At 40.3% G+C, this 26,446-nt stretch overlaps 1 non-coding gene across 1 annotated transcript; it reads right to left on the bottom strand.

Annotated features, from left to right (window-relative positions):
• Positions 1-6,697: 6,697 nt before the first annotated feature.
• Positions 6,698-6,769, bottom strand: TRNAC-GCA (transfer RNA cysteine (anticodon GCA)). Its single transcript has one exon. It is a non-coding gene; the product is annotated as a tRNA-Cys (tRNA).
• Between the last annotated feature and the right edge of the window lie 19,677 nt (positions 6,770-26,446).

Here is a 26,446-nt window from a genome sequence, read left to right as displayed (position 1 = left end):
TATGATCCTAAATAGCCTTTGTCACTTTGTGAATAAGGAAAAGAAAGACTGCTGTGTGCAAAAGCTGGCCATTCTTCAGTGAAAGGGTCAATTAATTGACTTTTGTTTTCATTTGTTTGCTTTAATAGGGCATTCATCCCCCAAAGACATAAACTCTAAAGGCCTTAAAAAGGAACTAAGACAATATCTAGACCCTGTACCATGAATAGACTTCTAAGAAGCTAATGAACAGCAACTGCTTCTTTCCCACCTCATTAGACATTATAGCCTTGGGGTTTCATTTAAATATAATCCAATCAGACAGAAAACTGGTTTTGCTGTAAGCCAGAGGGACAGTAATCAGAATTGCTGGGGCTTCAGGTATTCTTTCTAAAGAACCATCTGAGACAGGGTTGATGTGTATTTATGGGAATCTCCTGTGTGTGCCCCTGAGTGAGATCTAAAAAGAAAGAGGCGTTCAGACTGTGCCCTTAAAGAGTTTATGTTCACGCTGTGTAGCCTAGGAAGGCTGAGTGCTAAAGAATTGATGCTTTTGAATTATGGTTCTGGAGAAGACTCTTGAGAGTCCTTTGTACTTCGAGGAGATCAAACCAGTCAATCAGTTGATTCAGGAAACCCAGTTGATTCAGGAAATCAACCCTGAATATTCATTGGAAGGATTGATGCTGAAGCTGAAATTCCAATAATTTGGCCACCTGATGCAAAGAGTCTACTCATTGGAAAAGACCCTGATGCTGGGAAAGAGTGAAGGCAGGAGGAGAAGGGAACAACAGAGGATGAGATGGTTGGATGGCATCACCAATCCAATGGACATGAGTTTGAGCAAACTCCGGAAGATGGTGATGGACAGGGAAGCCTGGCATGCTGCAGTCCATGGGGTCACAAAGAGGCGGACACAACTGAGCAACTGAACAGTAACAATCTATGCCCGTGAGGGAAAAATTAGAGGAAGACAATGAATAACAGTCTTCCACTTGTGTGTGACACTTTGCTCTTAACTACTCTGAGTAGTAAGTAGCACAGCTTGTGCCTTTTCAGGTGTGCAGAAAGGCTTCCTGTGAGTCCATGACTCCGCTTTGGCTCCATCAGAAGCATCACAAACCTTTACTTTGCTGTCTGTTATACATTCTTTACCCCAAGGCCACAGGGACAACCAGTGTGAAAGTCGCTCAGTGGTATCCGACTCTTTGCGACCCCATGGACTATACAGTCTGTGGAATTTTCCAGGCCAGAATACTGGAGTGGATAGCCTTTTCCTTCTCCAGGGGATCTTCCCAACCCAGGGATCAAACCCTCGTCTCCCACACTGCAGGCGGATTCTTTACCTACTGAGACATATTACTTAGGAGTTGGGCCTGACCAGACCAGTCCCTTTGCTATAATGTACTGGATAAGAGCGCAGACTTGAACCCAGGCTGTCTGGTTTTGAATCCTATCCCTGCACTTACCAGCTATGTGAGACAAACAACTTAGCCTTTCTGTGTCTCTGTTTCTTCTCAAGTCATAGATCAACAGTTTTTGACAAGCTGCAATCAAATATGTAAAGTGTAATTATCTATGATGATGATATCTATCTCAAAGGTGGTCATGAAGGTTAAGTGAGGATTGTAAAGTGCTTACAATAGAAATTTGAAAGTTTATTTTCCAATATCCTTGTTATGTTAAAATAAGAAGGCAAATAGAAGGCTCACTCAATCTTTCAAATGATTATTTGTTGTATAAGTCAGGCAGCCATGGTGGGCTTTGGTTTTACTATCTAAAGTCACTCTAAAGCTCTACCGTCATTTGCTTTCAAAAAATTTAACACAGCTAATATGTTCTATAGAATTTACAGTCACCTTCTTCATTCTGGCAACAATGTGTTAAGTACTTACTATGTCTCAAGTGCCAAGCTAAGCTCATTTCATATAGGCTATTATTTAATCCTCACATTGTGTCTTCAAAGATCCTAACTTTGATGGAATCTAAGAGTAAGTTAGCCATCAGTGTTCCTTTCTCTGGGACCCCTTAAAATGAGGACTGCTCCATCCACTCCCAATCTAGTTTCTGGGCGAGATTAACTGGTTCAATTTGCCAATTGGTGCCTCTGGAAGTATCAGATATTCTGATTTTTTAGTTGTCTGGAATGTCCAATGGCAATTTCAAGCCATGGGCAGAAAATAAAGCAGAGTTAGAAACATAGGCTTTGAAATCATATAGACCTGAGTAGGAGTCCCAACTCTATCCTTTTCTAGTTATGTAACCTTGAGCCAATTGTTTACCATTTAGTCATCCGTCCTTTCATTCATTCAATAAACATTTATGAGCATCTATATAGTTCCAGGCTCTGTTCTAGACTCTGAGGATATAAAAGGGAACAAAAGAAACAACAGACTCTTCCCATACAGACTTTACATCCTGTCGGCCTTGTGATTCCATTTTCTTCATTGAAAATGAGGAAAGACAATAAAGCCGTCTTTACAGATTTGTTGTGAGATTAGTTGAGGTAATGTAGGGAAAGTGCTTAGCACAGTTCCCTGGAACATATTTAAAAAATAATAATGTCAAGGAAAATGAAAACATCTTCCTGAATTTGATGTTTTTTCAGACATCTTTTGACAAACTTAACAGTGTGGGAGAGTTAACTGTCAGAATAGCAGTGATTTCTAGAATCTGGTCTGAAGGTTGCTCTTCTTGGTCTCTTTTCCAAGAAAAGCTGCTTGACCAAAAAATGAAATTACAGCCAAGACCATTTACTATAGCAATTGAAAAATATTTATGATAGTCTGTAGAATAAATTGAGGAGAAATTTCATTTACATCTTTAACAAAGAGCCAGCATTATTGACTATTTAATTGTCCACCTTCATTGTTTATCTCAATCCTTCAGATAGATATTTGAGACAAGTTTGAAGGTCAGTATTTCTCCTTTAAGCTTATTCTAAACCTAAATATTATTGCCTTAAATCTGACCATTCCCATAATAGTAATAGAAGGGTAATTGAGGGGTTAAGTGGATAAAGAAGATTAAGATGGAATGAACCTCGCTTCAACTCAGAACAGGCGCATAGTTGGTTTTCAATGTATGTTAATTGAATTGAACTGAAGTGGCATTGATTTTTTCTCAAATCATAGATTAATAGACTGTTGACTTAGTTTTGTAAAGAGTTCTAAAAACACCTAAATGATGACGACAAAGTCATTTAAAAACACTTTAAATGGAATTCAGCTAAAACCATCCAAAGTCTTAAGCTTGAATATTTTCACACCAAAAAGTACACAAAAATATGCTTAACATCGCTAATTATTAGAGAAGTGCAAATCAAAACCACAATGAGGCATCTCCTCACATCAGTCAGAAGAGCCATCACCCAAAAGTCTATGAACAATAAATACTAGAGAGGATGTGGGGAAAGGTGAACCTTTCTACACTGCAGGTGGAAATTTAAATTGGTACAACCACCATGGAGAACAGTATAGAGGTTCCTGAAAAAACTAAAATTAGGGCTACCATATGATCCAGTAATCTCACTCCTGGGATATATCCTTTATAAAACCACAATTCAAAAAGATACACCCACCTCAGTGTTAACTGTAGCACTATTTACAACAGCCAGGACATGGAAGCAGCCTAAATGTCCATTGACAAAGGAAGAGATAAAGAAGGTGTGGTATGTGTGCAATGGAATGTTACTCAACCATAAAAGAAGAACAAAATAATGCCATTTGAAGCAGCACGGGTGGACCTAGAGATTGTCATACTAAGTAAAATAAGTCATACAAAGACAAAAATATGATATTGCTTATATGTGTAATCCAAAAAAAAAAATGAAATGAACTTATTTACAAAACAGAAATATACTCACAGACTTTGAAGACCAACTTATGGTTACCAAGGGGGAAATGTGTGGGAGGAGGCATAAATTAGGAGTTTGGGGTTAAAATATATACACTACTACATATAATATAGATAATCAACAAGAATCTACTGTATACCACAGAGAACACTACTCAATATTCTGTAATAACCCATATGGAAAAAGATTCTGAAAAAGAATAGATATATGTATAACTGAATCACTTTGCTGTATACCTGAAACTAACACAACAGTGTAAATCAACTATCAGTTCAGTTCAGTTCAGTTCAGTCGCTCAGTTGTGTCCGACTCTTTGCGACCCCGTGAATCACAGCACACCAGGCCTCCCTGTTCATCACCAACTCCCGGAATTCACTCAAACTCACGTCCATTGAGTCGGTGATGCCATCCAACCATTTCATCCTCTATCATCCCCTTTTCCTCCTGCCCCCGAATCCCTCCCAGCATCAGAGTCTTTTCCAATGAGTCAACTCTTCGCATGAGGTGGCCAAAGTACTGGAGTTTCAGCTTTAGCATCATTCCTTCCAAAGAACACCCAGGGCTGATCTCCTTTAGAATGGACTGGTTGGCTCTCCTTGCAGTCCAAGGGACTCTCAAGAGTCTCCTCCAACACCACAGTTCAAAAGCATCAATTCTTCAGCACTCAGCCTTCTTCATAGTCCAACTCTCGCATCCATACATGACCACAGGAAAAACCATAGCCTTGACTAGACGGACCTTAGTCGGCAAAGTAATGTCTCTGCTTTTGAATATACTATCTAGGTTGGTCATAACTTTCCTTTCAAGGAGTAAGCATCTTTTAATTTCATGGCTGCAGTCACCATCTGCAATGTTTCCCCATCTATTTCCCATGAAGTAATGGGACTGGATGCCATGATCTTCGTTTTCTGAATGTTGAGCTTTAGGCCAACTTTTTCGCTCTCCTCTTTCACTTTCATCAAGAGGCTCTTTAGTTCCTCTTCACTTTCTGCCGTAAGGGTGGTGTCATCTGCATATCTGAGGTTATTGATATTTCTCCTGGCAATCTTGATTCCAGCTTGTGTTTCTTCCAGTCCAGCATTTCTCATGATGTACTCTGCATATACTCCAACATAAAATAAAAAATTAAAAAATCTTTTTATAAACAATATGTCATTTCAAAACAATAACTTTATCATAGCTTCCAGTGAAGAAAACTTACTACTAAAATCAGAAGGAAGTAGCATCTGCCTGATAGTGGATACAGTTTCAATTCTGAATGGTTTCAAATACCCTTTTATTACCTACCAGTTCTTTTTAGCTTATTTATTTGAACAATGTGGCATAAATATTAGAGAATCTGGTTGCACATTCTTTGCGATTATTATAACAAGAAGAGGAGCCAGTCTCTTCTACTTGAGGACATGATTTTATAATTTTCAATTGAGTGGGAAAATAGAAACAGACTTTAGAAGTGCTGAAATTTTGGTTAATTGCTTCAGGAATGAAAAATTAAATGAAAAGTAAAGTTTTGGTCTGGAAAACTTGGGAGCAAGAGTGTGAGATAAAGAACTGGGATTAAAATCATTCAAGAAGATTTATTGAGCACCTACTATGTGCTAGCCATGATATAGGTCCTGTGGGTACAGAGGGGAAACCTCTTGTGGCACTGATATCTAAGTTGGGGGAGACCTCATTCAAAGAGTTTCTAATGATGTTGAGCCTCGGAAGGAAAGGCTTTCTTCCACCCCTTACCTTCCTGGAACTTCTTGGTCCTATGCAAATGTGCACAGTCCCTTTCTACATATGAGCTCCACATATTCAGAGAAATTAGGAGGGAAAAGCACCGTCAATCACAATACAATTGTTATTAGAACCTTCTCTGGGGCTTGGATTGTCCATTTGTCTTACATTTACAAAAGCAAGAGCGGCTACTCAAGTAATTCTTCACTAAACAGAAAGATATGTCCCAAGGTGGATATCTGTGTCTACATGGACTGGCAGTTTTCCTGCTGAATTTGAAAATAAATAATAACAATAATAGATAAAATAAACACTTTCTGTGTCTACATGGCTGGCAGTTTTCCTGCTAAATTTGGAAATAAATAATAACAATAATAGATAAAACAAAATAAATACTTTCTGTGTCACCAGGTATTTCCATAACTCAAAACGATCAAAGTGAAAATTAAAGATAAAGAGCATTCATTGCATGGTGCTTTGGCATGAGGTCAGTATTAGACACAGACGTGCACACACACACACACACACACACACACACTTTGCTCCTCCACTGCATCGAGAAGCATACTGCCACTGTCTCTGAAAGAGAATATAAATCAGGCTCCTAATCATCCAGCACAGGCCATCAGCCCCACCTCCTGTGCATCTGGCATATAAAACATCTGAATCCCTCTTAAATAAATATCTCAGAATATTGGCATTTCTGACCCGCATCAGAGAATTCAACCAGGGACTGACTGCAATGCAGCTCTTTGCCAAATGTTTGCTGGGACAGCTGATATCTGAGAGAAACTGCCTAAAGGATATGTTATCTACATTACATATGTCATCTATGTGCTTTCTCCTAGCTTTTTCTTTAAATTATCATTAGAACCCTTTACCTGGACTACATTATTGCATTTCTCTATACAATACTTGTTGAATTAAAATGTGCTATCCCTTTATCTATCTTTTAGAGATAATAATTTATACTAAAAATATCTGCTTAGCATGGCACCTGGTCCACGTGTGTGTGTTACTCGCTCATTCGTGTCTGACTCTTCGCGACTCCATAGACTGTAACCTGCCAGGTTTCTCTGTCCATGAAATTCTCCAGGCAAGAATACTGGAGTGGATTGCCATTTCCTTCTCCAGGGGATCTTCCCTACCCAGGGATCAAACCTGGGTCTCCTGCATTGCAGGCAGATGCTTTACCATCTGAGCTACTAGGGAAGCCCACCTGGTCCATAGTAAGTCCTTACTAAGTTATTTGAATATCAAAAGGGTGAATCTGTTTAAACAAGAATTATGGGTGTTTCTACCTCAATACAGCTGTAAGTGAAAATAATATCCATTAGAATTTCCTTTTTATTTCTGCTGTCTAGGGAACTACTCTTTGTTCTTGAAATCTTAGCTGGATACCACCTTCTTTCTGGTGCCCTCCCCACTTCCCAGGCAGAGTCTTAAACTCTTTCCATTCTAGCCCCCTCCTATTTTACAATACCTATCACATGTGCAGTTGTTTGCACTATCATCTGGCTGGACTGTGAGCCACTTTAAGATATGACTGTTTTCTTCATCTCTGTAACCACAGTAAATGGCACAGGGTCTGGTCTACAAAAGTTTAATAAAAGTTTGAATGTCAAAAGATAAACAAAACAGTTCAGTGTCCCTCATATATACCAACTGAACATTTTTTCTTAAATTCAGTAACAGGAAAATTTGATATTTCTAATACATTTCTATTGAGTTTCTGTTTTATGAAAAATGCTTTCTGATATAATAGAGATCTTTACCTTACCACCAAGGACTTCTCCATCAGGTGAGGGAGACATATATATCTACAGGTTTATTTAAGGCAATCAGATTCAATACTAGCAGTACACATAAACAGCTTAGGGGAGTGTGGTGAGAGGAGGTGGAACAGATTAATTCCAGCATTGAGATAAAAGAAGCTTGTTACTTAAGACTGACTTTGAATGGATAGAATTTTGATGGACAGATATGGGTAAGAAGCAGATTCCAGGTGGAAAGAAGAGCTTTATTACTTTACTTGTCTCTGATTCTTTGGGTTTTGAATACATGAACTGTATTTTTATACACCACTTAGTATGGCCCTGGCATATGACAACTTTTCAATAGATGCTTGTTGGAAAATAAAGTTTACAAATATGGAGGTAAATAAAATTGGAAAGCTTGGTTGAAACCAAATTGAGAAGGTCATAGTTCTATTTGTTGTGGGTAGCTATTGAATATTCTTGAGCTGGGGAGGGATGCAATCAGATCAGAGCATCTGTGAAGGATGAACTGGAAGGGAAAGAAACTGAACTAGGGGAACAGCTAGATGATGCTTGAAAGATAGAGGTGAGAATCAAAGAAGACATAAATTAATCAGGGGAAGGGGAAGGAAGCGGTGAGCGTCTTCTGGTTTTAAGTTTACATTTCTGTTTACCTCTCTTTCAAAAATTACCCAAAGCCATAAGAAGGACTAGAATAAAGCATGTGTTTCATCACTGATGAAACTAGGAAAAAAGATACTCCCAAACCATAATATAGAAAGACAAAAACTATATGGAATGTTGAGAATTGATTTAGCAGAGCAGAGAAAGTGTAAAAAGATTAAAGTTAAGGGTCATAGAAGGGCATTTCAGTGAGAAGCAATAATATTCATTCTGAAGAATTCAAAAGAGAACAAAAGCCTAGAGGTACTAAGTGCTCTAGAAGGTATAGATGTATATAGTCCAAAATAGAGGAATTGATTGAAAATCTCTATGTAAAAGGATTGAGTAGACCTCAAACATCCCACCCTGCATATACAGGTGATTAGCCCTCTCTCACTTTGATGGGAGAGAGAGAATTTATTCTCTAAATCAATTCAATCAGAAGGCCTCTGAGTTTGGATACCAGGCATGGCAGAACACTTAGATGAGGTGGTCAACTGAAAAGAGAGGAATACATGAAAGCCTGCATCTTGAATGGTGAGGTACTCAGTCCCCTTTCCCTACTGGACAGAAGACAACTTTCCTTACACCCTCATGACAGAAGACTGAAGCATCCTTCTCTGGAGAATCTCAAAGGCCCTGGCAGGGGAGGAGGGAAGGGAACACACACACGCGCACACACACACACACACACACACGCACACACACACTTCCCCAAGGAAAACAACACAGTCCATAATTTGAACTTGCCCAATCACAGAGGAGGTCTAATTACTCTTTTAGTAATTCAATCGTAAAAATAAACAGAAAGTATAGGGTCCAGAGTTTTGAGAAAGTTCGACAACATAAAAAGCAGAGGGAGAAAAAAAGAACTCCAAACCAAGGAGCAGAAGAAAGCTTACCTCAAGGAAAACAATAATTAACATTCTCAGAGAAATACAGATGCTGTAAAAAAGGAACAATAAGGGAATAAACAAAAGCTTTTGCAAATTAGCAATATAACTAAAATTAAAAATTCAAAAGAAGGAGCTCCCCTGATGGTTCAGCGGTGAAGAATTTCCCTATCAATGCAGGAGACGCAGGTTAGATCCCTGGTCCAGGAAGATCCCACATATCATGGAGCAAGCCTGTGCACCACAACTACGGAGCTCATGGCCCTAGAGCCTGTGCTCTACAGCAAGAGAAGCCGCCACAGTGAGAAGGCTGAGCGCTAAAGCTAGAGAGTGGCCCCAACGCGCTGGAACTAGAGGAAAGCCCATGTAGCAGCAAAGAGCCAGCACAGGCAATGAGTAAGTAACAATCCAAAAGAAGAATTGGAAGAGTAAGGTGAAGAAATCTCATGCAAAGTAGAACACGGGGCAAAGATATAAACAATAAAAGAGAAAAGGATAAGGAAGTTTGAGGATCCAATCTCTGATATGAAACTGATAGTGATTATAGAAAAATGGAACAGAAAAAAATGGATGAAACAAAATTATCAAGGAAATAAACTGGGGGCATTTTGGAGAACCAAAGTATAAAGGTATTAAAAGTCTAAAAAGTGTTCCTCCCAAGATAAATTTTTTAAAAGCCTGCACCAAGACACATCATAAAATTTCAGTATACCAGCAGAAAAGAATTAATGGAAAGCTATTCCAGAAAGAAAAGTTACATACAAAGGTTTAGTAGTGGGCAGATATCTTGAATGATAAGACAGTGGAAAATTACATTCAGTATTATGGAGAAAAATTATTTCTACTCTAGGAATATACAATTAGACAAACTATCAAGATTTGTGATGACAGAACAAAGATATTTTAGATATTAAAAAATATTAGCAAACCTACCTCCAATGTATCGTGTCTGAAGAAGTTACTAGGCAATATGTTCCACTCAGGGAAGAAAGGCGAAGCATGAAATCCAAGAAGGACGGGAGAAAAGTGAAGGAAATTTCCAGGCTAGTGGTGAAGGAAAGTCTCAGGACAAGAGCCATGTAGCTGACTAGAGAGTAACCAATCCATAGAACAGGAAGATTAAAGTCTCAGGAGATAATTCTCCAGGTCAAAAAGAAAAAGGAAATGAAAATATGGTATGATAGCAAACTGCATTTGAAAATTTGTTGGAGGAAATGAGGAGACTGAATACAGAGTCATTGGTACACAGAATACAAAGAAAACGGGGGTTAGGGAGAGGCACATATCGATCCTAAAAAAACCCTAACATTGAACAAGGAAGCAATCATAATAATAGTACGCTACTTGATACAGGAATAAACAGTATTTATGTGGTCCCAGCATTTATGTGAACAGGGCTTCCCTGGAAGGTCAGCTGGTAAGGAATCTGCCTGCAGCGCAGGAGACCACGGTTCGATTCCTGGGTTGGAAAGATCCCTTGGAGAAGGACATGGTAACCCACTCCAGTATTCTTGTTTGGAGAATCCCCAGAGACAGAGAAGCCTGGTGGGCTACAGTCCATAGGGTCACAAAGAGTTGGACACAACGGAGCAACTAGGCACAGCACAGAATTAGGCTGAATACTGCATACTAATTGAAATGAAACTGTGATGTATAAATTCAGACAAAAAAGATAAAAGAGGAGACATCATTAGGCGGGGTTTGAGAGGTCATCATTATCAGAGAGTGAAAGTCACTCAGTTGTGCCTGACTCTTCACAACCCCATGGACTATACAGTCTATGGAATTCTCCAGGCCAGAATACTGGAGTGGGCAGCCTTTCTTTTCTCCAGGGGATCTTCGCAACCCAGGGATTGAACCCAGGTCTCCTGCATTGCAGGCAGATTCTTTACCAGCTCAGCCACAAGGAAAGCTCATTATCAGAGAAGTTCAGTACATAACCACCAATACTGGAGAATCAAGAAAACGCTGTACAAGCTTATTATTTAGAATCTTAAAGACAATTCTAGAGGGAATAGCTGAAAGAGTTGAAAGTGGATACAATTTGGCTAGGCTATCTCTGGTAGTGAAGGTTAATGGATTCCCAAGTCTGGAGGGTGCCATTCTCTTCACAAAGTGTTTAAATGCCCTCCCCTCCCCAAGTTGAGTTTTGCACAACCTACACAGCTCTATGCAGAAGTTCTGCCTTTTGGAAGCAGGACCAGCACTGGGGCAGGTTGATGACGGAATGGGATTGCTTTATTCAGTTAGAAACAATAGAGCTCTGTTTGCCTTTTAAAATTGTGTGTCTGGATTTTTAAAATTCTAAAAAAATAAAGAGAGAAGATAGATTTGAGATATATTTCTGAAACAGCTTATTGGGATTTGTCAGTCTCTGAGGAATAAGCAGACAGTAAACAGAGGGGGAGAAAAATAAGTTACATAGGGAGGAAAAAGCAGAGGAAGCTGGAATCACAGAAGTCAGAAGGAGAGAGTTACCAGAAATAGATAGTGGCTAACAGTGCCACATGCTGGTCAGTAGGAAATTATACAAGTTTTGGTATAAGAAGTCCAAGAATGAAACTAGAACACTTTCTAACACCAAACACAAAAATAAACTCAAAATGGATTAAAGATCTAAACGTAAGACCAGAAACTATAAAACACCTACAGGAGAACATAGGCAAAACATTCACTAACATAAATCACAGCAGGATACTTTATGACCCATCTCCTAGAATATTGGAAATAAAAGCAAAAATAAACAAATGGGACCTAATTAAAATTAAAAGCTTCTGCACAACAAATAAACTCTAAGCAAGGTGAAAAGACAGGCTTCAGAAAGGGAGAAAATAATAGCAAATGAAGCAACTGACAAACAACTAATCTCAAAAATATACAAGCAACTCCTGCGGCTTAATTCCAGAAAAATAAACAACCCAATCAAAAAATGGGCCAAAGAACTAAGCAGACATTTCTCTAAAGACATACAGATGGCTGACAAACACATGAAAAGATGCTCAACATCACTCATTATCAGAGAAATGCAAATCAAAACCACAATGAGGTATCATTTCAAGCCAGTCAGAATGGCTTCTATCCAAAAGGCTACAAACAATAAATGCTGGAGAGGGTGTGGAGAAAAGGGAACCCTCTTACACTGTTGGTGGGAATGCAAACTAGTATAGCCACTATGGAGAACAGTGTGGAGATTCCTTAAAAAACTGGAATAGAACTGCCTTATGACCCAGCAAGCCCACTACTGGGCATACACACTGAGGAAACCAGAATTGAAAGAGACACTTGTACCCTAATGTTCATCGCAGCACTGTTTATAATAGCCAGGACATGGAAGCAACCTAGATGTCCATCAGGAGATGAATGGATAAGAAAGCTGTGGTACATATACACAATGGAATATTACTCAGCCATTAAAAAGAATACATTTGAATCAGTTCTAATGAGGTGGATGAAACTGGAGCCGATTATACAGAGTGAAGTAAGCCAGAAAGAAAAACACCAATACAGTATACTAATGCGTATATATTGAATTTAAAAAGATTGTAATGATAAACCTGTATGTGAGACAGCAGAAAAGACACAGATGTATAGAACAGTCTTTTGGACCCTGTGGGAAAGTGAGAGGGTGGGTTGATTTGGGAGAATGACATTGAAACATGTATAATATCATATATGAAATGAATTGCCAGTCCAGGTTTGATACATGATACAGGATGCTTGGGGCTGGTGCACTGGGATGACCCAGAGGGATGGTATGGGGAGGGAGGTGGGAGGGGGGGTTCAGGATGGGGAACATGTGTATACCTGTGGCGGATTCATGTTGATGTATGGAAAAACCAATACAATATTGTAAAGTAATTAACCTCCAATTAAAATAAATAAATTTATATAAAAAAAGAAGTCCCAGGACTGAACCTCACTCAGCTCCATGACCCTCCCAGGGGCTGTTTTATCTTAAAAATAGTGATGATGATACCAACCTCATAACACCACTCTGCTGGTGCTCTCATGAAATATAGAGTGGCAACCTTTCTGGAGCAAGCAATCATTTTCAGCATCCAGTTTTACATCTTGGCAACATTATCCTCAAACTAATCTAAGTATTATCTGGAGAAAGTGCTGTGCCATTAAAAATGATTTTATTTTTGAAGTTATATTAATTATTTCCAGGCACTTGGGAAGATGGTTTTCTTTTAAATTAGACTGGAGTGAGGCTCTAGTTCTCTGAAGCAGAGAACTGCTGCTGAAATTTCTGAGGCTTTGGGAGACTCCCATGGAAATTCTCTGGCCCTAAAGAGTAGCCTATGCAATATTTCTCTTTACAGCATTGGACCTTGGTTCTATCACCAGTCCCATCAACAACTGGGTGTGGTTTTTTCTTTGGCTCTGTCACTTCATTCTTTCTGGAGGTATTTCTCCACGGATCTCTGGTACCATATTGAGCACCTACCAACCTAGGGAGTTCCTCTTTCAGTGTCCTATCTTTTTGACCTTTCATACTGTTCACGGGTTCTCAAGGCAAGAATACTGAAGTGGTTCACCATTCCCTTCTCCAGTGGACCACACTCTGTCAGACCTCTCCACCATGACCCGCCTGTCTTGGGTGGCCCCACACGGCATGGCTTAGTTTCATTGAATTAGGCAAGGCTGTGGTCCATGTGATCAGATTGGCTAGTTGTCTGGGATTGTGGTTTCAGTCTGTCTGCCCTCTAATGCCCTGTCTCAGTGCCTACTGTCTTACTTGAGTTTCTCTTATCTTGGACGTGAGGTAAATCCGAAGAAAAAACAACTCCCAGTTATGGATGGGACTGGTGATAGAAGCAAGGTTCAATGCTGCAAAGAGCAATATTGCATAGGAATCAGGAGTGTTAGGTCCATGATTCAAGGCAAATTGAAAGTGATTAAACAGGAGATGGCAAGAGTGAACATCAACATTCTAGGAATCAGCGAACTAAGATGGACTGGAATGGGTGAATTTAACTCACATGACCATTGTATCTACTACTGTGGGCAGGAATCCCTTAGAAGAAATGGAGTAGCCATCATGGTCAACAAAAGAGTCTGAAATTCAGTACTTGGATGAAATCTCAAAAATGACAGAATGATCTCTGTTCGTTTCCAAGGCAAACCATTAAATATCATGGTAATCCAAGTCTATGACCTGACCAATAATGCTGCAGAAGCTGAAGTTGAACAGTTCTATGAAGACTTACAAGACCTTCTAGAACTAACAACCAAAAAAGATGTCCTTTTCATTACAGGGGACTGGAATGCAAAAGTAGGAAGTCAAGAAACACCTGGAGTAACAGGAAAATTTGGCCTTGGAGTACAGAATGAAGCAGGGCAAAGACTAGTAGAGTTCTGCCAAGAGAACGCACTGGTCATAGCAAATACCCTCTTCCAACAACACAAGAAAAGACTCTACATATGGACATCACCAGATGGTCAACACCAAAATCAGATTGATTATATTCTACGCAGCCAAAGATGGAGAAGCTCTATACAGTCAGCAAAAACAGAGTGGGAGCTGACTGGCTCAGATCATGAACTCCTTATTGCCAAATTCAGACTGAAATTGAAGAAAGTGGAGAAAACCATTAGATAATGCAGGTATGACCTAAATAAAATGCCTTATGACTATACAGTGGAATTGAGAATGGATTTAAGGGACTAGATCTGATAGACAGGGTGCCTGATGAACTATGGATGGAGGTTCGTGACATTGTACAGGAGACAGGAATCAAGACCATCCCCAAGAAAAAGAAATGCAAAAAAGCAAAAGAGCTGTCTGAGGAGACCTTACAAATAGCTGTGAAAAGAAGAGAAGTGAAAGGCAAAGGAGAAAAGGAAAGATATATCCATTTGAATACAGAGTTCCAAAGAATAGCAAGGAGAGATAAGAAAGCCTTCCTCAGCAATCAGTGCAAAGAAACAGAGGAAAACAATAAAATGGGAAAGACTGGAGATCTCTTCAAGAAAATTAGAGATACCAAGGGAATATTTCATGCAAAGATGGGCTCAATAAAGGACAGAACTGGTATGGACCTAACAGAAGCAGAAGATATTAAGAAGAGGTGGCAAGAATACATGGAAGAACTGTACAAAAAAGATCTTCATGACCCAAATAGTCATGATGGTGTGATCACTCACCTAGAGCCAGACATCCTGGAATGTGAAGTCAAGTGGGCCTTAGGAAGCATCACTATGAACAAAGCCAGTGGAGGTGATGGAATTCCAGTTGAGCTATTTCAAATCCTAAAAGATGATGCTGTAAAAGTGCTGCTCTCAATATGTCAGCAAATTTGGAAAACTCAGCAGTGGCCACAGGACTGGAAAAGGTCAGTGTTCATTCCAGTCCCAAAGAAAGGCAATGCCAAAGAATGGTCAAACTACCACAAAATTGTACTCATCTCACACGCTAGTAAAGTAATGCTTAACATTCTCCAAGCCAGGCTTCAGCAATACGTGAATCGTGAATTTCCAGATGTTCAAGCTGGTTTTAGAAAAGGCAGAGGAACCAGAGATCAAATTGCCAACATTCACTGGATCGTCAAAAAGCAAGAGAGTTCCAGGAAAACATCCATTTCTGCTTTATTGACTATGCCAACGCCTTTGAGTGTGTGGATCACAATAAACTGTGGAAAATTCTGAAAAAGATGGAAATACCAGACCACCTGACCTGCCTCTTGAGAAACCTGTATGCAGGTCAGGAAGCAACAGTTAGAACTGGACATGGAACAACAGACTGGTTCCAAATAAGAAAAGGAGTACTTCAAGGCTGTATATTGTCACCCTGCTTATTTAACTTCTATGCAGAGTACATCATGAGAAACGCTGGGCTGGAGGAAGCACAAGCTGGAATCAAGATTGCCAGGAGAAATATCAATAACCTTGGATATGCAGATGACACCACCCTTATGGCAGAAAATAAGGAAGAACTAAAGAGCCTCTTGATGAAAGTGAAAGAGGAGAGTGAAAAAGTTGGCTTAAAGCTCAACATTCAGAAAATGAAAATCATGGCATCCGGTCCCATCACTTCATGGCAAATAGATGGGCAAACAATGAAAACAATGACTGACTTTATTTTTCTGGTTTCCAAAATCACTGCAGATGGTGATTGCAGCAATGAGATTAAAAGACGCTTACTCCTTGGAAGGAACGTTATGACCAACCTAGATTGCATATTAAAAAGCAGAGACATTACTTTGCCAACAAAGGTCTGTCTAGTCAAGGCTATGGTTTTTCCAGTGGTTATTATGGATGTGAGAGTTGGACTGTGAAGAAAGCTGAGCACCGAAGAATTGATGCTTTTGAACTGTGGTGTTGGAGAAGACTCTTGAGAGCCCCTTGGACTGCAAGAGATCCAACCAGTCCATCCTAAAGGAGATCAATCCTGGGTGTTCATTGGAAGGACTGATGCTGAGGCTGAAACTCCAATATTTGGCCACCTGATGTGAAGAGTTGACTCCTTTGAAAAGACCCTGATGCTGGGAAAGATTGAGGGCAGGAGGAGAAGGGGACGACAGAGGATGAGATGGTTGGATGGCATCACTGAGTCAATGGACATGGGTGTGGGTGGATTCCAGGAGTTGGTGATGGACAGGGAAGCCCGGCATGCTGTGATTCATGTGGTCACAAAGAGTCAGACATGACTAAGCGACTGAACTGAACTGAGCTAAAAGAGTAGCCATAGGCACTGTCAGCCCTTTACTGGACAGGGAAAATAAGCTCCTTCCTTCTGCAGGATTTTAGCTGCAAGATGACTTTCCCTTCGTCTTGGAGAAGACCCAGAAGAGGGCCATTAAATTGATGCTTTCTCAACCAAGTCCAGGTCTGCCTTTCAGAAAAGACAAAATGGATCTTGAGCTTTGAGGCATCTAGCCTAAAGCCTGAGCTGAAGAAAGAGCAAGGAATATTCTAAGGAAGAAAAATCTGGAGTGGGGTGCTGTTTCACATTCACCAAAATCCATCTCCTCTTGTGGCTTCTGGAAGGAGTCCTCCTTACACTGACCAGCGGCTATAACAAGGAGGAAGGCCCTAGTTGCCTCTCCTCTATTATCTCTCAGCACCAAGAGAATGCCTCCTGCTTCACTTCTTTTTGGCTGCATGGCATTTAATAACAACAATGATAACAAGAATAACAACAGTTTTACAGAGCATACTCTGTGCCAGGCACTGTCTTCAGCACTTTACTTACATTAACTTTTGTGCAAGTGAGGAAACCAAGGCACAAATAAATTAAACAACTTGCCTGATATTAGAGACATGCCAAATTCAAAAAGCTTTGTGCTTTGGCTAATGCCATTTCTTTATCCTGAAGTGAACAGCAGTAGAGTGTTAGAAAATAGATGGAATTTGAAATTAAATTCCTCTCTATCTGTCTAGGCACTTGCCAGGCGTGACAGAGATTGCTAGCTGTCTCCTAAATATCCATGTTCCCTCTATCTAGAAATAACAGAACACTGACTTTTGTATGGACATGTAACTGACAATCTAAGAGACTGATAATGCAACTAAAACTTAAAAAATGATATATCGTAAAAATGTTATGTGGGGTTTCTGAAGTTTTCTTATATTGAATGTAGCTAGCTATTCTTCCTCCTTCCTCCATTGTGCTCTTTGGAGTATAGGTGTGATAGCTAGAGCTTCAGCATCCATCTTGCACCATGAAGTTGAGGACCACACATCAGGGAGACAATGGAGCAGAGATCCTGAAAAATCCTGGGTCTCTACTGACCATGCAATGGCCACGTGAGCCCTGAATTATTTGCCTTTGGACTTCTCATTTTACACCTTTGTTTTCCAGGTTTTTGTTATTCACAGAAACTTGGGATCTGATTCAACTACTAACTGGATGGTCACAATGCCATTGAACCTAGCTGTAATAAATTTAGCAGAGAAAAAAAAGAAAGCAAGTGAAACATCAACAGTTCTCTGTAGGGCAATCATAGAACATTTAACGTTGAACAGTGAACCCTTCTTGATGTATCCTTTTAAGATATACTGTAAGCATTTTTAAGGGTACTGTTCAGTAGTATTAAGTACATTCACACTGTTGTGCAAACATCACCATCATCCATCTCTCTGGAGATCTTTTTATCTTGGAAAACTAAAGCTCTGAACCCAATAAACAATAACTTTTCACTTTCCCTCTTCTCAGACCCTGGAAACCACCATTCTACTTTTTGTCTCAATGATTTTGACCATTTTAGATCTCTCATATAAGTGGAATCATAGAATATTTGTCTTTTTGTGACTGGTTTATTTCACTTGGCATTATATCTTCAATATTCATCCATGTCGTAACATCTGTCAGAATTTGCTTCCCTTTTAAGCTTGAATAATACCCCATTGCATGCATATACCACATATTATCTATCATCTGTTGGGACACTTGGCTTACCGTCATGATTTAGCTATTGTGAATAATGCTGCTATTTATATGGTTGTACAAGCATCTCTTTGAGATCTTGCTTTTAAGTCTTTTCGGTATTTACTCAGAAGTGGAATTTCTAGATCATAAAGTAATTCTATTTTTATTTTTCTGAGGAACCACCAGACTACTTTCTTATGTCATTGGTACCTCTACCATTTTACATTCACAAAAACAGAGCACCAGGGTTTCAATTTCTTTAACAATTTCTCTTCTTACCGACACTTGTTATTTCCTGGGGCTTTTGATAGCAGTTTTCATAATGAGTGTGATGTAGTGTCTCACTGTGGTTTTGATTTGCATTTACCTAATAATTAGTGATATTGAGCATCTTTTTGTCATTTTAATACAAAATAATGTTATCTTTGTATTCTTTTTAATGTAATGGGAATGTGTGCATATCACACTAGTGTTATTGTCATTTGCATACAATGTTTAAAAATTCCAGGACACATTCCTCTTTACCTCATTCTATTTGGATGATGTCCATTAGACACCAGAATCACATTCCAATTCCTCCAACTCTTAGAGCAGTGAAAGGTGTGTTCTGCATGTTTTTCACAAGCATCAATATTTGAAATCAATATCAAGGTCATGTAGCTTTTCTAATAAGCAATTTCTGTCCATAGAGACTGTAACAGACACTCTTAGGTGCTTTCCTATGGCTTAAGGTTTTCTTATGGAATGAGAAGTCTATGAAAAATTCATTTGGAAAATTCCTGGACAGTCTCTTCTGATTTCTGCTTTACATGTTTCTTCCCAGTCAAGAAAGGCACCAGGAGGGTTAAGTCTTACCTTTGCTGGAACAGAGTGAGAATAGAATCATTTTAAGGTAATGGCAATCCATTCAGAGGTGATGAGAGGAGAAACCTCTCCTTTGAGGCCCCCAAGGTTTAAAAGATACTTTGATAGTAACAGCTCAAACAGAGCGAGAAAAACCTGGTGCATTTATTGTCTGTCCCCTGACCACCCCAGCGCAATGGAAATTACAGATAGGCTCCAGGCAAGCTATTCAAAGATAAGTGAGGAGAAAATGTAGCCTTTTTATCCGAGCTTCCCTGGTGGCTCAAACGATAAAGAATCTGCCTGCAATGCGGGAGACCTGGATTCCATCCCTCGTTGGGAAGATTCCCTGGAGAAAGAAACGGCTACCCTTTCTAGTATTTTTTCTTGGAGAATCCCATGGACAGAGGAGCCTGTTGGGCTACAGTTCCTGGGGTCCCAAAGAGTTCAACACAACTGAGCAACAACAGCAAAAAAAAGGAAAAGTCACAATATACAATATAGATAGAAATGTAAGTTCCCTGAGATCCAGTCTATGTACTACCAGTCAGGACTACTGTTTTTTGAAGAAAGTAAGTTTGTCAAGGATTTTTAAAACATTTAATCTATCCATGAAAGAATCATCCACGGGAATCCACTCATGCCATAATCATGTGAAACAAGGGCTCATTGGCATCACTGCCAATCCTGATCTCCAGAAATATTATTCGAGCCAACAGAATAAATATAGATTATCCTCAAAAGGAAACGGTTTGTCTGAGAAGACAAGGTCATGTGTGTTAAGGTGGAGAATCTTTATCTTTTCAGGGAAATGAATCGAAGCCAGAAGAAAGTAATTCTGTTCACCCATGCTGTGGAGCAAAGGTTGAATGAGATAAGGGTGGCCCATTCACCATAACTGTTATCAAAATTCTGTTTTTTTTTTTTTTTTTAATGTATGTGACAGTCACAGAAATAAATGCCCGTCCCCCAACTTGGAAAAAGAATGTCTGCTTTACTGACTATGCCAAAGCCTTTGACAGTGTGGGATCACAATAAACTGTGGAAAATTCTGAAAGAGATGGGAATCCCAGACCATCTTATCTGCGTCTTGAGAAACCTGTATGCAGGTCAGGAAGCAACAATTAGAACTGGACATGGAACAACAGACTCGTTCCAAATAGGAAAATGAGTATGTCAAGGGTGTATATTGTCACCCTGCTTATTTAACTTCTATGCAGAGTACATCATGAGAAACGCTGGGCTGGAGGAAGCACAAGCTGGGATCAAGATTTCTGGGAGAAATATCAATAACCTCGGATATGCAGATGATACCACCCTTATGGCAGAAAGTGAAGAACTAAAGAGCCTCTTGAAGAAAGTAAAAGAGGAGAGTGAAAAAGCTGGCTTAAAGGCCAACATTCAGAAATCTAAGATCATGGCATCGGTCCCATCACTTCATGGCAAATAGATGGGGAAACAGTGTCAGACTTTATTTATTTGGGCTTCAAAATCACTGCAGATGGTGATTGCAGCAATGAAATTAAAAGACGCTTACTCCTTGGAAGGAAAGTTATGACCAACCTAAACAGCATATTAAAAAGCAGAGACTTTACTTTGCCAACAAATGTCCATCTAGTCAAGGCTATGGTTTTTCCAGTAGTCATGTATGGATGTGAGACTTGGAGTATAACTGAAAGCTGAGCACTGAAGAATTGATGCTTTTGAACTGTGGTGTTGAAGAAGACTCTTGAGAGTCCCTTGGACTGCAAGGAGATCCAACCAGTCCATCCTAAAGGAGATCAGTCCTGGGTGTTCATTGGAAGGACTAATGTTGAAGCTGAAACTCAAATACTTTGACCACCTGATGCAAAGAGCTGACTCATTTGAAAAGACCCTGATGCTGGGAAAGATGGAAGGCAGAGGAGAAGGGGACAGTGGAGAATGAGATGGTTGAATGGCATCAACAACTCAATGGACACGAGTTTGAGCAAACTCTGGGAGACGGTGATGAACAGGGAAGCCTGGGGTGCTGCAGTCCATGGGGTCACAAAGAGTCGGACATGACTGAGCGACTGAACAACAACAGTGTGCCTGTGGAGACTGAATGGATCATTCATACAAAGTGCTCAGAACTAAGGCTGGTGTATGCTTGCTCCCAGTAGATGGCCCACATCTCCCTGGACTCATCCCTCTGGTCTAGAGTAGTCCATCCAGTTCCTGGAAATGCAGTGTCTTCAGGGTGTCCAGATGAGATTACTTGCTTTGAGGGGAGACTTGGTTGGGTCTCATCCAGTGAAGAATTCCTCAGGGCTCTCTAAAGTGAGAAGGAGCTCAAGAGCTAGCGAATGTAGCCCTCCAGGGGAAGTGACCCTCCCTGAGACTGTGAAGGAGGCCCCTCAGCCAGGCTGTATGGTAATGGACTTGGACCAGAGGAGGATTTACAGCAAAGCTAGCAAAGCTTAGCTCTGGACCCTTCAATTGCACCCTTCAAGGGCTCCCTCCAAGGCCCTGGGTAATGCCTGCCAATTTAATATTCATAATTTTGTATTATTTTTGTTAAAGAGGGCTCCCAAATTAAATAATCTGTGTGTGTGTGTGTGTGTGTGCGTGTGTGTGCATGCTCGTGCACTCAGTCCTATCCGAATCTTTGTGACACCAGGGACTGTAGTCCGCCAGCCTCTTCTGTCCATGGAATTTTCCAGGCAAGAATACTGAAGTGGGTGGCCATTTCCTACCCCAGAGGATCTTCCAGACCTAGAGATTAAACCCATGTCTCTTGCATCTCTGCACTGGAAGGTGGATTATTTACCACTGCTCCACCTGGGAATATAATCTTTGGATTCCACAAAATCTGAATCCACCCCTATCTAGTACTTGCCATGGAGAGAAAGCACATATTTTGTGGAGTCTTATAAATAAACTGAAGATAACTTTTATAGAAGCCATTGATAAAAGTGAGGTGTTTTCATTTTGGCCTTGGCCAGCAGTTCTCCACTTCGAGGTGAGATAGAGGTGTGTGAAAATAATCAGATTCTCTTTCTCAAGCTACACACACTTGGTAGGGAAGAGTCTTATCAAGTTTTTTCTCCAGGTAATTTTAATGTACTCCTTCAAATCACCTGAATACTGTTGGGCTGGATTGTGGGGTTTTACCTCCCTAGAATGCAATACGATTGCTCTTCCTCCTGCAGTGGAAGCTGTGGTACACCACTCAGATCCCCACTGCTCCCTCAGGAGTATCACCTACTGATAGTGCCCCACCCCTGCCCCCAGCATTGCCCCCAAGGGAAGGAACGTCACACCCAAGGTTACGCCTGCTGGTACATTCAGAGTTCTAGAGAATAAAGGGCTCAGTCCTCAGCCTCAAATTGTGGTATCTCTGAGGATATATCTCAGTTTCATAGCTCCCCATGGGACTAAGGTCTCCGGTTACAACTGCACCCCAGTTCCACTTCTCCCCCTACCCTGTCCTGCTTCCCTCACTTCCTTACAAGCATTGCTTCCACATTCCCTACCCGACAAGTCTCCTGAATGCAAATTTCTGCCTCAGTCTATTTCCCAGGGAACCTCATCCACGACAGAATTCAATTGCCTTTATTCCACACCCACCCCTGCCACTTTATAGCATCCTATAAGAGAGACATTTAAAATTATCAGAAACATGATAAATTTGTGGGATGTACATTATAGATATACGAAGTCAACTATATAAATATCTAGGTAAAACAAATTAAACTATAGAAATAAAAAGGATTATTTGAAGATGGTTTAAAAATAAACCAAAGCAAAAGCTTACAGATGAAAGAAACACACTAAACTAGATTTTAAAAAGTCCAAAATTAAAAAGATAAAATACTAAAAGCCACGATTTTCAGAAAGAAAAAAGAAATGAGATTAAGATTTCAAATGAAAAGCTAAAACACAGGATATGAAAATTTGAAAATATATAGGATTTAGGGATGAGGAATAAAATTCAAGAACTAACAGGTAAACGGAAAAGAATTTAGTAATGGCTTAAAAAATAAAAAACATTTCCTCAAAAGGTTAAACATAGAATTACCATGTGATCAAGCAATCACTTCTAGGCATATACTCCAAAGAATTGAGAGTGGAGTCTCAAGCAGATACTTAACCACGTTCATAGCAGCCTTATTCCTGATAACTCAAAGTAGAAACAATCCAACTGTGGATAAACAAAAGGTGATATATACATACAATGGAATATCATGTATTGTGCTGTGCCAAGTTGCTTCAGTTGTATCTGACTCTTTGCTGCCCTATGGACTGAAGCCTGCCAGGCTCCTCTGTCCATGGGATTCTCCAGGCAAGAATACTGGAATTGGTTGCCACATCCTCCTCCAGGAGATCTTCCTCACCCAGGGATTGAACCCACATCTCTTGAGTGTCCTTCATTGGCAGGTGGGTTCCTACCACTAGCACCACCTTGGAAGCCCATAATGGAATATTATTCAGCCATAAAAAGGAAGAAAGTTCTGATACATGTTACTACATAGATGAATCTTGATGACATTCTAAGTGAAATAAGCCAGTCACAAAAAGACAAAGAATGTATGATTACACTTACATGAGGTGCCTAGAGTTGTTAAATTCACAGAGATGGAAAACAGAATAATTGTTACCGGAGTTGAGGGGAGAGTGGAATAGAAAGTTGCTACTCAGAGCTCTACAGTTTCAGTTAGCAATGATGAAAAGTTTTGAAGATGGGTAATGGTGATCACTGCAAAATATGAATGTTGTACTTAATACCACTGAATTATATGATTTAAAATTATTAAAGTAGTAAAGCTTATGATTATTTTACCATAATTAAAAAGTCTCCCCTTGAAAGTTAAAAAATGAAAGCAAAAAGTTCACAGATTAGAGAAACATATAGTTAACTAAAAAGAAGAGAGAGAGAGAAAGGATAAACCTGGCCAAGCTGTCAAGTTTTGGCTCTGAGTGGGAGCTCTGTGGAGTTGGGTGGGGGGCGGGGCTGGGTCAGACACTCCCCCTGAAACCTCCCAGGCACCCTCTATAATAATGTTGAGAGGAGGAAGTGTGTCTGATCAGGTCTCACCTGGAAGGAGAGACTCCTCAGCACAGAAATGGAGAGAAGAGCCTCAGTGCCAAGATGGAAGCTCCTGACTCGCCTGCTTATTTTAACCACCACCTTTGGGTCTAGTCTATTTTAAGCTGTGTCTGAAGGAACTCTTTTCTAGGGGGAGAAATGGAAGCCTTGGCAGCTATCCCTGTGGCTTCCTGACAATTGTCCCCTCTTTCCTGACATTCATCCCAGCTTATAGTTCTAGCACTGAGACTCCTTCTCACTGGGACACTCGGTGATGAAAATACCTCTGAGGAGGAAGCTGCTTTTCCGGGTCTGAAGGAAGTGGAAAGACAGATGCGACCTGGATTGTACCTGGTTCTGTTCCCACGTGAACGGCTGCCAAGCGTTCCCACCCAGCTGCAGCCGACGCCAGTGTTTCTTCATTCCTCAAAACTCTAGGTTTTCCAGGAAGACGTCCTAAATTAATTCAACTTGTGATACTCCCTAAATATTCAGTAATTTATTTGTTCATTTCTTTATTCATTTGACTATTTCTTATTCTGCAAATATCTATTCAATGAGTATTTACCGAGTGCCCCATATGCCATTATGCTAGAAATTGTGGCTGAAATCTTAGAGAGGCTGATTCTAACATAAACACTTCATTTTATAGGGGAGGATACAGGCTCAGAATTGCTAATACGACAGCCACTAGCCATACACAGCTATTTAAACTTAAACTAACTAAGATTACTAACTCAGTTTCTGAGTCGCATTAGGCACAATTCAGTTTATCAATAACCTGATGACTAATGGCTACCATGTCGGACAGTCAGACTAGAACATTTCCAAAGGTTCTATTGAATTGTAAGTGTCTAGAAAGTTATGCGAATTGCGCTGGATCACTTAGCTATTTAATAGTTTAAATAAAAAACTGTGAACAGCCGTAATTTTCCAGTGTCCTAGGTTTCTGCCAAAATAAAAATGAGACTGAGAATCATTCTAGTTGTAAAGGCCAAAATATTTGGGAGAAAACAGAACAAATACAGAGATGTATATATATTAAAATATCCAGTTAGTTGAGGGCTTCCTGTGGTAAAGAATCTGTCTGCCAATGCAGCAAACCTAGGAGACATGGGTTCCATCCCTGGGCTGGGAAGATTCCCTGGAGGAGGAAATGGCAACCCGCTCCAGTATTCTTGCAGAAAACTCCCACAAACAGAGGAGCCTGGTTGGGGAGAGTCCATGGGGTTGGCTGAGTGGACACACATACACACGCACACATCCAGTTAGTTGACTCTAGCTAGAGTGAAATATCCAGATACCCAGACTGAATGTTTCTAGTCCTAAAACAAGTTATTTAAAACCTTGACAACATGGCTAAATATTATTTTGTGCCCCTGAAGTCTGTGCCTTTAAGTATAGGAATCATCCCTTTGGCTAAAACAGATTCAGTCCATGCAGACGTATCCCTGATGGAGCCAGGCAGATATGTAGGCTACAGGATGATTGAGGTTTCCCATGCAGGACAGAGGGTGGGAAGCCAGGGTATGAGTTCTGTATCCATCATGAGAATATATTCCTAATTTCTCTGAGCATCAGAATCCTCATCTCTGAAGAGTACAGTACTACTGATCTGGAAAGGCCATTTTGAAGGTCATATGGGGTGATTTATGTGGGAGTGCTTTGAAAACTTGAAAACATTAATCAGATATTCTTATTAAAATGCCATTCCTGTCACCTTGGGGCTGGACACACGTGCCTCCCTTCTGGCTGCTTCATAATTAAACCCTCCCACACCATTCCTTAGACTTTGTGTGTGCTGTTTCCATCTGTGCTGGGAGCTGGAGGCCTGGCTTTTGACAGTAGAAGTACAAATTGCCCTGTTTTGTATTGTTATTGTTGTTTTTTTTGAGTTTCAAAAGCACCATTGTTGGCAAACAAAATAACAAATCAGCTGAAATTACTTCCAAGGGCCAGATTACTTCAGCCTGTCTGTCTCTGACTGATCATCTGAGCCAGCTCAGGAAAGACTGAATTTTTTTTTTTTCTTTATTACAGATGCTAGCTTGTTGCTGGGTCCCTGGTGTCTCAGATGGTAAGGAATCTGCCTGCAATGCAGGAGACCCAGCTTCGATCCCTGGGCTGGGAAGATCTCTTGGAGAAAGGAATGGCTACCCACTCCAGTATTCTTTCCCGGAGAATTCCATGGACAGAGGAGCCTAGTGGGCTGTGGTCCATGGGGTCGCAAAGAGTCAGACACGACTTGAGTGTCTGAGCATATATACAGCTTGTTCCTATAGTTTGAGGCCCAACTGAGAGGGAGTGAGG

The sequence above is a fragment of the Capricornis sumatraensis genome, chromosome 2 (assembly GCF_032405125.1).
Source record: "Capricornis sumatraensis isolate serow.1 chromosome 2, serow.2, whole genome shotgun sequence".
NCBI lineage: Eukaryota > Metazoa > Chordata > Mammalia > Artiodactyla > Bovidae > Capricornis > Capricornis sumatraensis.
Note: the sequence above shows the minus strand (reverse complement) of the source record. Positions and strands in the feature narration are given on the sequence as shown.